Source organism: Papaver somniferum, unplaced genomic scaffold (genome assembly GCF_003573695.1).
Source record: "Papaver somniferum cultivar HN1 unplaced genomic scaffold, ASM357369v1 unplaced-scaffold_76, whole genome shotgun sequence".
NCBI classification, from domain to species: domain Eukaryota; kingdom Viridiplantae; phylum Streptophyta; class Magnoliopsida; order Ranunculales; family Papaveraceae; genus Papaver; species Papaver somniferum.
The window spans coordinates 3,791,827-3,808,336 of record NW_020650526.1 but is presented as its reverse complement, the minus strand read 5'-3'; the positions used below and the strand labels follow the sequence as shown (position 1 = coordinate 3,808,336).

At 37.6% G+C, this 16,510-nt stretch overlaps 1 long non-coding RNA gene across 1 annotated transcript; it reads left to right on the top strand.

Moving 5' to 3' along the window:
- The first annotated feature begins 9,962 nt into the window (after positions 1 to 9,962).
- Positions 9,963 to 11,312, top strand: LOC113344389. Its single transcript, XR_003357790.1, has 4 exons — positions 9,963 to 10,063; positions 10,393 to 10,464; positions 10,839 to 11,000; positions 11,175 to 11,312. It is a non-coding gene; the product is annotated as an uncharacterized LOC113344389 (long non-coding RNA).
- The last annotated feature ends 5,198 nt before the right edge of the window (positions 11,313 to 16,510 follow it).

Below are 16,510 nucleotides of genomic sequence, written 5' to 3'. Positions count from 1 at the left end.
AACAAAAAAAAAAAAATTATTACAATCCAAAATAAATAAAAAAAAAGAAAAAGAAAATAAAAATAAAAATTATTACAATCCCAAAATAAATAATTAAATAAATTATTACAAGCCCAAATTTGAATTTAAATGAGGCCCAAGTGGGTTAACTCATGGGTTAGGCTTACTTGTTTTTTGGAGGGAAGCCCAAAAATAGGCTTTTAGTCCCCTTTTAGTTGCACAGCCCAGTTGGGCTTTAGGATCGTCCTAGCAGCTCACGTCCAAGCCCAGCAGCAGCAGGTGTAGCAGAGCCCAGCAGCAGCAGCGAAGCCCAGGAGCAGTGAGTTGTAAGCCCAGCAGAAGAAGTTGCAAGCCCAGAAGAAGTTGAGGTTACTGAGCCCAGCTCAGTTGGTTCAAGCCCAGTTCAGAGGGTGCACAAGCCCAGCAGCAGCTTCAGTTGGCAGCCCAGTTGGATTGGCAGCAGGCTTGGCAGCAGGCAGCAGCAGCAACAGCAGCAGCAGCAGCAGCTTGGCAGCTTCAGTTGGCAGCAAGTTGGCAGCAGCTTGGCAGAAGCAACAGCAGCAGCAGCAGCTAGGCAGCTTCAGTTGGCAGCAGCAACAGCAACAGCAGCAACTTGGCAGGGCCAACAACAGCAGCAGACTCTGAAAACTTCAAAAATATGGCAGCCAGCTCCCCGGCAGCGGCGCCAAAAACTTGTTGTGGTTCTAAGATGCACACAATACACTTGCAAGTATACAAGGTCAAGATTTGTAATAAAAGGGTGAGTAGGGGTTTGTCCACAGGGAGAGGAGCATATGAGAAGTTTTCCTAGGCTAACAATAGTGACAATGCACTATGGCAGAGAGCAAAGCAGGGCAAATCAGCAAAGAACCAAGGCTTGTAAGCCAAGGGCAGGGTGAGTTCAGTGCACTGACTTCAGTGCACAGTAGCTACAAAGTGCAAGAAAATGAAAGGCAAGAAAAGTAACTGAAATACAAGCACACAGGACTGAAAAATAAAAGTTACAGAGAGGGAATTGGTGGGTAAGCCAAGGCTTATGATCCACCTTGTGTCCTAATCAAGTGACATGTTTCTAGGTTATGTTCATTCCTAAGCATACAACTAGAAATGGAAGAACACCAACTTGCTCACTAGTCTACCCCTAGCATTGGCTGTCTTTTGACAGTACAGCCAATCACAGGCTCTATGAGCATTGGCATCTCTCATTTACACAATCAAAACATAGCAACAGGAAGTAACTATCCTAGCTCATTCACACTTGATAGTGCACAAGGCTTCACTGAGCCTTGGCCTGAGGCTGATTAGCTCATGCTAACCATGTTATGGCAACATACATACATTAACATAGATAATTCATACACATTTAGCAACATATCAGATAACTCAAAACATAAGCAATTTGCAACTGTCAACTGAAAAGCACTGAAATTTGAAGTTCATAAAAATTGTAGCAAATTCTCTACTGGCTAGTCCAGAGAGGTATACAGTGTCTTTTACATACTTCATATGACATCAATTTATACCTAATACACATTTTTTGGTTTTTCCCAATTTTTCCCCAAAATCAGTAGAACTAGGGTTTGGTGAAATTGATTTACCTACTGTTGATGAGATACTCGCTCCATCTCGTCGACCCATTCTTCTCCTGCTTCTTCTCGTTCCTCCCATGCTCCAATTGATGCTTTAATCATCACTTATATCCCCAATTTCTCACCTAGGGTTTCAGGCAGAGAGATGAGAAATTGAGGTTATTAGTGATGCTAAAGATATGGTACGTGATGGTGATGATGGGCTTAGGTAGAGTAGAGTTAGGGAGAAAATGGTGGAGTGATTTTGGGTGAGGTGGTGGTGATGGAGACGGACATGGTGGTGGTACGGGGCATGGTGGTTCTGCAGAGGGGGTTGATGGAGGAGATGGTTCGATGGAGAAAGGGAAGGGTGCGTTTGTTTGAGGTGTAGGTGCTCGGTCGCTAGGGTGTGAGGCGAGTGTATCGAGTTTGATGATATGCGACGCTGAGCCGTGGGATAGGGAGATGAAAGATCAATCGGACGGTGAGATGAAGTGAAGCTTGTAGCGACCGCTGGATTTTTTTATACAACGAAGTTAACGGCTCTAGATGGGGTTAGGTGTTGTAGTGTAAGGCGGAGATATCAAACTTCGATGCACAGCAAGGGAGCGACCGTTGGATTCAACTACCATCTAATCTGAAGGCTTGGAATTTCAGCGCTGTGGTGTTTGGCAGAGACTTCAGATTTTGATGCTCTATGAAGGAGCGACCGTTGGATGCTTCTGAGAACTGATCTGACGGCTGAGAACGGAGGCGCTTTTGTGTGTAGAAAATGAGGTTGTGCGCACCATTCTTCGCGGCTTCCTTGCGTAATTTCTCCCGGCTTTTCACTACTTTTCTGCTCTTTCCGCTCCGCGACTCATCCGAACTTTATTTATTACCTAAAAATGCAAAATTAATTAATAAAAATATTTATTCTTGAAAACAATGAAAATACAGAATATGGGATAAAATGTAGAATTAATGCACAAAAGATGAGTTAAAATGCCAACAAAAAGGGATAAATATATACAATATTTGGCACTCATCAGTCACAAACTGGGGGATACTTACTGGGGTATTGGTATGGCGGTTTACAGCGTGCAGCGCACAACGCGCCATCACAAGAACGTGTCAGGAAGACATGGACGGTTAGTGATGATGGGAGAAGTGGGCAGGACTAGTCGTGTGACACTTACACACACAACTCCACTACTTCATCATTCCACTTCCTCCACTTCCCATGAGAGACGTGGTTAAGGCTCAATGACTTGTATAAATAGGTTCTCCTCCCTATTTCCAAAACAGGACAAGACAGAAAACCTAGTGTTGATACAATCATATTCAAACACCAGAACTGATAGCTTACACTCTGCAATCTAGTTCAGCTTTCTGATACAAGTTATACACAGCCAACACATTCACAATATCAACACCTTCTTCGCTTCCCTCCCTAAGATCAACCCCATCTCCTTCACTTTGTGACCCAAGAAAGTCTGGAACGACCATTTCTTGGTTTAGGCCAGAATTGTACAGATTGATTTCTAGAATCACAAGCACTCCCGTGCAGTGCATTTGTTTAGGGTTTAGATTCATTTCTCATCCACACACCCCAAATTACCAAAACCGGCAGAAATAGTTTTCACCCATAAACACCTCCATACTTCAATCTTGTTGGAATTTGAGATACAATTGGGAACCTTAGACAGAAAAGCAACATGCAATTTATGCTTAGTAGTATAGTAAGATTTTGGTGTGTAGATTCCATTCTTACTTCTAGTTTGCATGTTATGATCATTCTTAGTAACATTAGGAGAGACTACAGATGTCATAGAAGACACAACAGATGAAGTCATATCAGTAGGAGATGATGAAAGTGGAACTGCAGTAGAGATGCTAGGAGATAAAACAGATGCAGAGGGCACAAGAGGCAAGACAAGAGGAATAGAAGCAGCAACAGTATCTCCAGTATTGATAATAGACCTATAGGGAAAAGAATTCTCATTTAAAGAAACATGCCTGGAGATGTAAATAGTGTTACTTACATGATCAAAGCATCTATAACCCTTTCGGCTTAAGTTATAACCAAGAAATACACAATGTTTGCTTCTAGGTTCAAGCTTGTTAGAGGTGTAAGGCTTAATCCAAGGAAAACAGGCACATCCAAATACTTTTAATAAATTGTGATCTGGAGTTTTATGAAAAAGCATTTCAAAAAGGGTTTGGAAAGAAATAGATTTCGTAGGAAGCCTGTTAATAAGATAATTTGCAGTTTGCAAAGTGAAAAAGCGGGGGTCTAACAACAACACCCAATATTTCGCTTAGCAATCTGTATGGACAAACTCGAATATACTTTTAAGAGAATCAACAAGACTCAATCAATTAAAAGTATATCAACGAGTTTGTATCTCCCTCTTGATTTGATTGCCTCAAACAGAAACTGCGAGTACTAATCAAATACAAGGAATCACTTGGATGGTACCAAAGACCAATATCCAAGTGTCAATCAATATCAATAAACAACCGCTAGGTCGGATTCTCCAATTGATTGATCTAACGCACAACCTGTATTATTTCAATTATAAAGATAAAACAATATAATGCGGAAATTAAAAGAACACAGACACCAGAAATTTTGTTAACGAGGAAACCGCAAATGCAGAAAAACCCCGGGACCTAGTCCAGATTGAACACATTGTATTAAGCCGCTACATACACTAGCCTATTCCAAGCTAACTTCGGACTGGACTGTAGTTGAACCCCAATCAGTCTCCCACTAATCCAAGGTACAGTTGTACTCCCTACGCCTCTGATCCCAGCAGGATACTGCGCACTTGATTCCCTTAGATGATCTCACCCACAACTAAGAGTTTCTACGACCCAAAATCGCAGGCTTTGACAGTAAACAAATCTGTCTCACACAGACAAGTCTATCAAAGGATCAATCTGTCTCCAACAGAAAAACCCTAAAGATTTTGTTCCGTCTTTTGATAATAATCAAGGTGAACAGGAACCAATTGATAATCCGGTCATATATTCCCGAAGAACGGCCTTGATTAATCAATCACCTCACAACAATCTTAATCGTATGGTAGCGAAACAAGATGTTGTGGAATCACAAACAATGAGACGAAGTTGTTTGTGATTACTTTTTACATCTTGCCTATCGGAGATATCAAATCTCAAGCCAATCAATCTGATTGTACTCGTACGATAGAAGATGCAAGATCAGATCACACAACTACGATAAAAGTAGGATCGGTCTGGCTTCACAATCCCAATGAAGTCTTTAAGTCGTTAACCTGGTTTTAGAAGAAGAAAACCAAAGGTTAAAGGAGAACCGACTCTAGTACGCAAACTAGTATCACACGTAAGGTGTGAGGATTAGTTTTGCACAATACTAGATGTCTCCTTTATATAGTCTTTCAAATCAGGGTTTTTCCTTGGTAACAAAGCAATCAATATTCACCGTTAGATGAAAACATGATTTAGATTCAAGAAAATATTTCTCAACCGTTAGATCGAAAACTTAGCTTGTTATACACAAATGAACTGCACGCTTCTAGGTTTGTTAACCGTACCCAAACGTGTACATTGTTGGTTCAACAATAATTAACCAAAAAGTTAGCCATATGAGCATTTCATATCAACCATGTTCTTCTTCACCATAAGTAGTTCAAATGACTCAAATGAACTAGTTAGAGAGTTGTTCAATTTCAAGGAAATCTTATGTAACTACACAAGACACAATTGAAGCAAAGATGATTTGATTCACTTGAATCGGTTCATGAACTTTTATGGCGACAGTTTGCAAACTGCATTCCTTAGTCTTTTTAAAGTTTAAGTTCAGAAATCATCTTCAGATATATAACCTTCTTTAGTTCACACACTAGGTTCGCGGACTTAAGCAACCGGCAGAGTTTATAAACTCCAGCAGAAAATCTCGGCAAGAGAACTTCCGTCGGTTCGCGGACTGGGTTCGTGGACTGGTACTCACGCAACTAGTTTGTCAACTCCAACAGAATTTCTCGGGATGAGAAGTTTGGCAGTTGGCGGACTGAGTTCGCGGACTTGGAAACAAGCCATTCTTCCGGTTTCTCTTGATCAACAAAGTTTGCAAACTTTGGTTCAAGAAATAGGACTTATACATAAATGTGTTTCCACAATAATGCTTATGTCCATCATTGGTTATGTAATCTAAACTCTCATTTCAATCATTAAAACATTCTTAGAGGACGTTATATAGTTGTTACACCATTTCTTGTCAAAGCAATTTTCAAGATGATTGAAACATATCATGACTTTCGTCACTAGGTAAAGATAAACTTGGTCGAAGAGAAAAGCTTACCAACACATATTTCGAGATATAGATAGGTGAGATATACTCTGCTCGAAATACCAAATGTGTATAATCTAAGTCTATATATATAGCATACGACTTTTTGTCTCAAGAAGTAGGAGATAAAGTAGATAGAATTTTGAGTGACAGTTAAGTTCAAGTCTTCACATACCTTTTTGTCGAGAAGTCACTACGGGAAAAATATACATCTACAACTGGAGATTTACAACACTTCGCTATACATCGTAGAAAGTCCTATGTTTTACAACTGGTTTCAAAGGAAGAGTTGTCGTATATCATCACTACCAACTCTTAGGAATAAGGGGCTGCGCTAAGAAAACAAACGACAACTCTTTTAGCAAAACTGTTGTGACGACATTTAGGTATAACAACTTTGTTTCATAAGTGTAGTGACTTAGCCTATCACAATTCTCACAAGTGTTGTTAAAGAACACAAAAATATGATAATGAAAAATACGTTAGAGGGGAGATTCGAACATGAACCTAATGCATGGATGTCTAGCTCATCAACCATCCTTACAGTTCACAAGTTTAGTTTTTTTTTTTAATAGAAACGTATAACAACACTTATAAGTGTTGTTGAAGTTAAAATATAAAATGTGGGAAAAAATGAGGTTTGGGGGATTCGACGGCCAGGTTTCGATCTTGGATCCGGGTACGCATACAATATGCAGAAATATGATTTTTTTAATGTTTCGTAGAATATCTCGAAGGAATCTTACCTGTAAATGGAATATTCTGATGGAATCTTATCTGTAGATTGGTGAATTCATCGTTCCTATAAAGTTTTCGACTTATAATAGTCCACTCGCGACCAACTATCGAGCTCAGAGCCTGGTTCAGTGTCTAATTTGTAGTGTGTTTAAGGTTTCGAAGAATATTCCGATGAAATCTTACTTGTAGATGGGTGGATTCAACGTTCTTATGCAGTTTCCGACTTATTGTAGTCTACTCGCGGCCAGATTTTGAGCTCGTAGCCAGGTTCAATGTCGAAGTTAACAAATTTGTGGTGTGTTTAAGGTTTCGGAGAATATTCCGATGGAATCTTAGCTGTAGATGAATGAATTCATCGTTCTTAGGAAGTTCAAACCGACATTGAGCTTCAAATTTATCGATTCGATGATGTATCATGCTAAGTTTGAAGTCAGAACTCTCCCAGAGCTTCATGATTCATAGTTTCTATGTCGTTATACCATATTTGAAGTTCGAATCGATTCTGAGATTCATATTTATCGATTTCGATGATGTATCATGCCAAGTTTGAAGTTAGAACCCTCCTGAAGCTTCATGATTCATAGTTTGTTTGTCGTTATACCGAATTTGAAGTTCGAATCGACATTGAGATTCATATTTATCGATTTCGATGATGTATCATGCTAAGTTTGAAGTCAGAACCCTCCCAGAGCTTCTTGGTTCATATTTTCTATGTCGTTATACCATATTTGAAGTTCGAATCGACTCTGAGATTCATATTTATTGATTTCGATGATGTATCATGCCAAGTTTGAAGTTAGAACCCTCCTGAAGCTTCATGATTCATAGTTTGTTTGTCGTTATACCGAATTTGAAGTTCGAATCGACATTGAGATTCATATTTATCGATTTCGATGATGTATCATGCTAAGTTTGAAGTCAGAACCCTCCCAGAGCTTCTTGGTTCATATTTTCTATGTCGTTATACCATATTTGAAGTTCGAATCGACTCTGAGATTCATATTTATCGATTTCGATGATGTATCATGCCAAGTTTGAAGTTAGAACCCTCCTGAAGCTTCATGATTCATAGTTTTTTTGTCGTTATACCGAATTTGAAGTTCGAATCGACATTGAGATTCATATTTATCGATTTCGATGATGTATCATGCTAAGTTTGAAGTCAGAACCCTCCCAGAGCTTCTTGGTTCATATTTTCTATGTCGTTATACCATATTTGAAGTTCGAATCGACTTTGAGCTTCATATTTATCGATTTCGATGATATATCATGCTACGTTTGAAGTCAGAACTCTCCCGGAGCTTCATGATTCATAGTTTCTATGTCGTTATACCATATTTTAAGTTTAAATCGACTCTGAGATTTATATTTATTACCGATTTCGATGATGTATCATGCCAAGTTTGAAGTCAGAACCCTCTTGGAGCTTCATGATTCATACTTTATTTGTCGTTATACCTAATTTCGAATCGACACTGAGATTCATATTTATCAATTTCGATGATGTATTATGCTAAGCTTGAAGTCAGAACCCTCCTGGAGCTTCCCGATTCATAGTTTGTATGCCATTATGCCACATTTGAAGTTCGAGTCGACACTGAGCTTTATATTTATCAATTTCGATGATGTATCTTGCTAACCCTAGTTAAAATAAACCGAAAGCAAAAAAATAAAGCACAAAATCACAAATCGAAATCACAAAAAAAGAACAAAAAAACACACAAAGAGCTTCATATTTATCGATTTCAATGGTGTATCTTGAGAACCCGAGTCTTCCGGTGTGAACTAAAGCTACTTCATGACATGTATGGATATTCGAAATTACTTCACGACTTATGTGACTAGTAGAAATTCAATCCGGAAGCACATAGAGAAAGTACAAAGAAACACACAAAGAAAACACACTTTCCTTGATCCGTATGACAGTCTCAAATCAAATCTCCACCGTCCAAAGATATCCCTAATCCGTATGACCATATTTAAATCAAATCTTGGCCGTTTAAAGATAAGTATATAGAAGATCAAAAGAAAATTTCTCACAGTTTCTTCATTTTCCTCTCTTATCTTCGTCTCTAACCTTATCTTCCGCCTCCCTTGCAAAAGAAAACCCTAACTCACCACAGAATCTATTTCTCGATCACTCTCTTATGTAAAAAAACTTACGGAAGTTGTAGATCGGTTCTTTCAAATTGCAATGGCTTCTTTGAAACTCATTTTCTCTTCTTATTCTCTCTTCTTCTTTCTTCTTTTTTCGTTCTTCTTCTCTGCTCTTCTTTAGTTGAAAATCGAGAGGTGAAATTGAGGTATGGCTTGATGAAATTTAAATCGTGAGGATGTATAAAAGAAGAAGGAGTTGGTGTTTCTGCTAATTATGAAGAAGAAGATTGAGTCCTGTTATGAATCGAGAACTAGGGTTTTCTTAGTGAATCGTTAATTGAGTTAGAAATGGAGAAATTAAATATGGGTTTTGTTCATATTGAAGATTCGAACACGAATTTCTGAAGATTTGTCACCATGGGTGCCTTAACTATCAATAGCTGTAAGCGTCGTAACGATTATCTTAACTTAAATTATGCGGTAAATTATTTTCAATCTCCAAGTTTTGTTATTGATTTTTGTGTTTTTTTTAGTTTCTCAGGAACCCTAGTTCCCAATTTTGTTTTGTAACTCTTAGTTCCTTCTAATTTTGTTTTGAATGGTCTTCCTTTTTAGCCATTTGAGGTCTAATTGCGGTCTATTTTAGATTTCTTCTGTCTTCTAAGCTCTCTATTTTGAATCTGACTTGATTCTTATTTCCTTTACATCAGGACGGAGGAAGGCTTAAAGTCTAACTTTCGGAAGGACTCTCTGAGGATTGCAGCTTAGATGTACAACCTGTAATTAAGTACAGACAAAATGGCGTTATCTTTTAACACATGGAAGTAGAGAGAACTCAATCACTTATTCAGGTATATACTGACAATAAAAAGTAGCTTCAATTTACAAATCTGTTGTATTTCTTATGTGTTGGTATGATTTTAATGTTGGAGGGGTGTTTTGGGTGTGAGAAGGTATTGACTGTTTGATCTGGGTTGATACAGAACACCACCAAGCTGGTTGGAGATTTCTTCTCCTGAGGTTGCTGTTGGAATCCACAAAGACAATATTGATCCTGTTCTAAAACATATCATCTTATGTCACGGCGTTGGTTTGCCCATGCTTCTCCTACTCTTTTCAATGCAAGTATGTTATGTTTTTTCTTTGTTTGTTATTTTGATATTAGGATTAATTTTCTGACTAATTGAGGTTTTGTTGGAATTTGTAGTTGAGTAGAGGCTTCCATGTGTGCATAATAGAGGACAATATTGAAGGAATATACGACACTTTGAAGGAGTGTGCTGTTATTAGTAAATCTGCTGGAGGAATTGGAGTTTCTGTACACAACATCGATGCCACTAGTCTTGTAAGTGGTTTTGTCTTTTGATTTAGGGTTTTTGTTGCTGTTCATGATAAATTGGTTGTTTTATTGTGTAAATTTAAATTTGTTGTTGTCATGATTTCCGGAGTGTAAATTGCTCGTGTCAGTTTATTTGCCCTTGACGACATAGATCTCAGTCCTGGAACTGAAAAGTAGTAGTATTGGTGGGAGGTTGGAAATTCAATGGTTTGTGGGAAAAATCATATAGGGCTTCAACCTTAATCTTATCGAGCTTGAACCTTGTGAGAGAGAAAAGTTTGTTGGATTTGTGGAGAGAATATGAATTAACGATGTGAAATTTCTTCTACTTGCAGAGCTTTGAAGGATCTTTCTCTGGATGGAACACTGGCTCCTGAAATTTGTAATCTTTTGTACACGAAGTTGATGTAAGCATCTGTGAGCACTAGCCTAGTTTCTTTAGTTATATTAACCCACTTGTACAAGGATGTTAACTGAGCTTTTCCCACTGCGCAACAACTCATTCTCTGGAACCAATCCCTATAGCAATTAAAGAATTTGGACCCGGGTTCAACAATTTCGATGGACCTATTCCATCCAACCTTAGCGATAAATTGTCCCCTGTCATCCTTTGAGTATAAGCTATTGGATCTGATGTTTTATTATGCTCTTCTTGCTTTGACAAGCTAGATGTGCTCCACGTTAACTGCTTACAGAGTGCTGATTCTCAACAACTTATTAATTTCCTCTATGAGTGCTGATTCTGTATATGCTTTTCTGCTTCCCGGGCTACGCAAATCAGATAGTGTCACTGGGTAGGAGAAAGTTCAGCACAGATTTTCAGACTGCTAAAGGCGTTGATGTTCTTTGGATTTATAGTGACGGTTAGCATCCTCTTTATGTTTGTGAATCTTAAAGTTGGTGACATCTTTGCGAGCAAAGAGCACAACAGCTGATCCAAATGGTACCCCTTTTCTTCTCTTATTGACATGAGAAACAAACCACACAGATAGATAAAGTTATAGTTAATGATTTTCTGATACCAAATTGTGTAAGAAACCTATATGGCCTTTTTATTTGTTGTTGTGAAATTTTAACTGCTGTTTTACTAGAAATTCAATCGTGGTATATGATGCAGCATTGATTGATGAATGGAGAATACACAAGAAGCAAGTTATGGCTTCATGACCTTGCTGGAAGTGAGAGATTAGCCAAGCCAGACGTTTAAGGAGATCCGCTGAAAGAAACTCAAATTATTAACAGATCCTTATCTGCAATGGGAGGTGTGATAGCAGCGCTGGCGACCAAAATCCCACATATTCCTTTCAGGCCATCTTTTATGAGGATATCTGATGAAGATACAAATTTAATATTGTTAATTTTGCTTGTTTGATATGATTATAATTTTCTACTTAATGCCAAACTAACATTCTGATTTTTGAATATTCCCAATTTGTGCAGGAATTCAAAGCTCACTCACTTGCTCCAAGATTCTCTAGGTATTTTTCATTCTTCCCTAATTAATTTTGAAGTTATTGAAACTGGACTGAGGATTGAGTTTCTCTATTGCTTATATTGCATATGCCATAATAATTACCACTCCAACTAATCACATCAGCAATAACATCCCATGGAAAATTTTCGGCCATCCTTTGACTTTATAAGATCCCATGGAAATTTTGTCATGAGAACAAAAACAAATCAACAATCGCTGCTACGAAATGAACAACCAATTTTCTTAACCATTAGGACCATAATGTAGCTTACAATTCCAAAGTGGAAGTCCGTGGCAGCCCGCTCTATCAATATGTAGTTTTTCCATTTTTGTTATTACTTCATCTTGTTTCAGGTTCAAGTTGTTGCATGGAATTCACATCTGCCTAATTATTTTCTTAGTGTGTTTACTTGACTCTTGCTATGTGAGAATTCGCACATAGCAGAAAACTGTAAATACAATTGCAACAACCTAGTATCACTGATCTGAAAGCCTAACAAATGCAAATATGTGGGAACCTAGGATGTCTTTGATGAAAAACTTAATGCTTGCAGAAACTTCAGTCTGATTTTTCAGTCTCTCATATGTGGTTCAAACTTTGAATTGTAGGGTGACAATTGCTTTTCAATAAAGCAACAACTTGTAACATACAGAAGCAGCTGTAAACTGGAGAATGTGGACCAAGTTGAAGAAAATATATTGCCATGAGTCTCGAGTCCAACCAAACATCTTCAGCATCAGTTTTCAATAGCTGGTTGTATATGAATGAATAGTTACTCTTTTGTACTTTAATCAGCACCTAGTTGTTCCATCTATGGAATAAATTTGCGCACGTACGATTTATATGATATTTTTAGTCATGTTCAAAGAATCTATCATTTTATTTTCTTTCGTTGCGCAACACACTTTCATACAAGGTGATTTGAAGTTCGCTAGGTAATGCAATTGGAGTGGTAGGTTAACTTGAATGAATGTAAATGTGCTACACTGGCATGTTAATGTGAATGTGAAATACTTTCGGCAATTCATGCAATTCGGTTTCAGCTATAATTTTTTTTTCAAAATAGTTTTATGCACACAACTTCTAATAAGAGTTGTATTCCATATTTCAACTACACATACCAAAGGTTGTGAAAAATGTCTTTACGACATAACCAGGTGCTGTCCAAGATAGTTCGACAATTCATACAAGTGTTGTGCAAATATTATTCATAATACTGGTAATTGTTGTTGTATATGTTTCTACGATATACTACTTATGTTGTCCACGATTGTTCTACAATACAAGCAAGAGTTGTGTTAGGTTATCAAAAAAAATCGAAAGAGAATCACAACATTGACAAACTATTGTCGAACCATGAATCACATCACCCTTTACAACACTTGTCATCCATTGTAGAAAAACTTGGACTTTCTACAATACCCCCGTTCCACAATGCATGGAATGGAGTTGTCGTAGGGGTACTGCAACTCTTATCTTGTGTCGTCAATGATGTTTTTTCCCGTAGTGAGTTCCACTGGTTCCTTGAGTAGTTCTTCTACTTGTATGATGAATCGCCATGAAGTCCTTGAGATCAACTACACTTTCTATCCTAGTCCGATACTTAGCTATAATAGACTAGAAATCAAGACTGATACTTTTGATCACTAACATTGACAAACATGCTTCAGATAGCAACGCATGCGAGTTCGACCGAGCAATGCTCTAACACAAAGCTTCAACCCAGAAAATGGATGGCAATCCATCTTGAATAAGTAGAGTTCTAGTGACTTCTAAAAGATGCTTATGCTTGACCTCAGCAAATCCATTCTGTTCTGGTGTATGAGGACAAGTGGTTTCATATGTAATACCTTTTTGATCACAGAATTGGTGTAAGATAATATTAAGAAATTCTCCACCATTATCAGTTTTAATGGTAATAACAGATAAGGAGAATATATTTTCAATTCTATTTATCAATGAGACAAAATTATGCTTGAACTCAGATTTTTTAGCTAAGGGAAGAATCCAACAATATTTAGTGAACTCATCAATTACATTATCATAGTAAAGAGCTCCAGAAGTGGAAGGTGTGTGACATGGACCCCAAAGATCTATATGAAGCAATTCTGGAGGTTTACTTGCTATGCTACTAGATAATTGAAAAGGTAATTTCTGAGATCTGCAAATTTTGCAATCATTACAAAAGAAACGCTTATTTCAAACACCAGACAGTTGCAAAGTGTGACACAGTCTTTGTAAGGTTTGAAAGGAAGGATGGCCAAATCTTCTATGAACGAGAGCATTATCTGTGGTTGTAGAAGAGGGAGCATGCTTGGAAGTGCTGAATGTCAAAGGATAAAGACCATTTCTATGTGGACCTTGGAAAAGGATCTTCCCAGACTTGTGATCCTTCACAGAAAACCCATGTTGATCAAGAGTTAAAGAACAATTATTATCAGTAGTAAACTTGTGAATAGATAGCAGATTATGGGAAGAGTGTGGAACAACTAGAACATTGTTTAGAGAAAAAGAATGATCATGAACAAGTTTACTAGAATTTCCAATGTAAGATATGGGAATACCTTCACCATTAGAAGTATGAATGACTTCAGAACCATATGGTGTCACTTCTTGTAATTGAATTGGAGAAGAAGCAATATGATGATTTGCGCCGCTGTCAGCAATCCATTCTTCATCATCAAAAATATCAGCAGCAGCTAACATGGCACTAAGATTGGATGGAGGTGACCTGCCTTGATAGGAGAAATTCAGCCTTTATTGGAAATTATCTTCTAAATGGTCTGTACTTTTGCAAAGTTGACAAGCTTCTTTATCAGCCACATAGTATCCTTTTCCTGAAGGATTTCTTGCAAATAGTGATGGATTTGGATATCTCCCAGCATTCTGTCTGCCATTAGAATAACTTCTGCCTCTGTAGTAATTACCTCTATTATTATGATAACCTCCACCTCTAAAACCTCCTCTATTAGCTAATAAAGCTTTAGCTTCTGAGTCTGCATTAGCTTGTTTGATTCTTTCACCAATAACAACCTCTTCACTTAACAAGTTATTATGCAATTCAATACTAGTAACTGGTGGATATCGATGACGCATTTAAGTTGCAAATGGAATGTAATCGGGGTTAAGAGCTTTTAAAGTAATCACAACTAATATTTTATCAGAGATAAGTTCACCTGCAGCAGCCAATTGATCAGATAGAGATCTGATTTCATGAATTAGCGAGGGAATCGACTTTGTACCTTGAGTGATTGAAAGTAATTTTGTTCTCAATTGAATTGAGCGAGTGGAAGAGGCCTTTGCAAATCGCTCCTCAATGCTAGTCCATAATTGATGAGAAGTTGTAGATCTGGAAAAATAAGCAATTACCGAGTCGGAGATTGTAGAGTTTATCCACATGATGATTGTCGAGTCTTCATCAATCCAGTCTGAATAAAGTTGATTTTCAATTCCATTCAATTCATTCCTAGGAGAGGTAAACTATGAAGGACAAGGATGAGAACCATCAAGAAAACGCAGCAGCTTGTATTTATGAATTACCGGTGTCATTAGATTCTTCCAAGTGTAGTAATTGTCCTCTTTGAGCTTCAGGTGAACAAAACCAGTTAATTGATTCAAAGGAACTCTAGAAAAAGAGGTTGCAGTTGGATTTTCCATTAAAGAAAGTGTTGAGAAAGATTTCAAGAAAGAAAAGAAACAAGAACTTTCAGTCGATTTCAAGAAGATGAAGTAGAAAAACCAGATTTGAATATGAATCTTCAAATAAAACTTCAAAATCTTGAATAGAGAATCAAGAGTCGAAACAGAAAGATCACTCAAGTTGTGATTGAATTGATACACTCAGATGATTTAGTTTAGAAAACAAAGATTAATTTTTGAGGAACATGATCGAATTGTGAAGAAGGAAAAACCCTAACTTCCCCTGTCTGATACCATAACGGAATCTATCTTCTTGATTTAATCACAAACATTCATTACAGAGAGTTTGATTACAAAGTTACCTTTACAGCTCACGACGCTCATACTTATAGTGTGTTAAACAAACCGACAGTGACTGTGATATGGCACACGTATGATAAACATGTGTGAATGAAACACATGCTCAGCACGTGAGTTACAGAGGGAAAGACAGATTCAAAACTTGCTTATCCTGCACCACTACTTGTGTTAACCTGCACTGCATCATTATCTTCTTCTTTATCAAGAAAATAAAAAAAAAATTGCTTAAAGCTTAATTTAATTAAAATTTGGTACGGAAACCACCAAGGGAAGGGCAACCTGTTCCAAATCGACAGAATGTTTTAAGGATCAAAAAACATCATCCAGATTTCTTAGTGGGGAACCCACTTAGGTCAGGACAACCTTTTCCAACAAATGCATCAGGATGCATGTTGGGAAAATTTACATAACATGATGCATGCATCAATGGGTTGGACCTCCTGTCTGTCGTTAGTATAACATGGGTAACTTCTGCACAGCTGCATATACCATTTTCTTTGGTAACCATGGTAATGTCGATTGTATGTGGGATCTTTGCAACAAGTTCCGTGGGGGAAACCAGAATTCAAGGAACATAATTGGCTTGAATCAGAATTCTTATTCTACGAGGAGAACCGCCAGGTTGTCAAGGTTAAGGGACGTCGTCAATACATTTGGAACACAACCACAGCACGTCATCAAAAAAAAAAAATCTTAAAACCAACTTGAGAAAAGTTTGTTTTTGATGAGGTATAGATTTATCAGGCTTCAAAATGAAATTAACATTATCATATGGGGCTTGGTTTAATCTTTCGTTGCAATTAAAAAAGGATTTCAAGTTAATCCGGCACCAGAGCAGTAGGACAAAGTCGGTGGAGTATCTTTCAAGTTTAGTTTGAACACAAACCTGGTAATCCAACTCTCGACTATGACACTTAATAAGAGCAGCAAGATGCATCTCCTTAACGAAAAAACACACATACCCCCACACTAGAAGGGT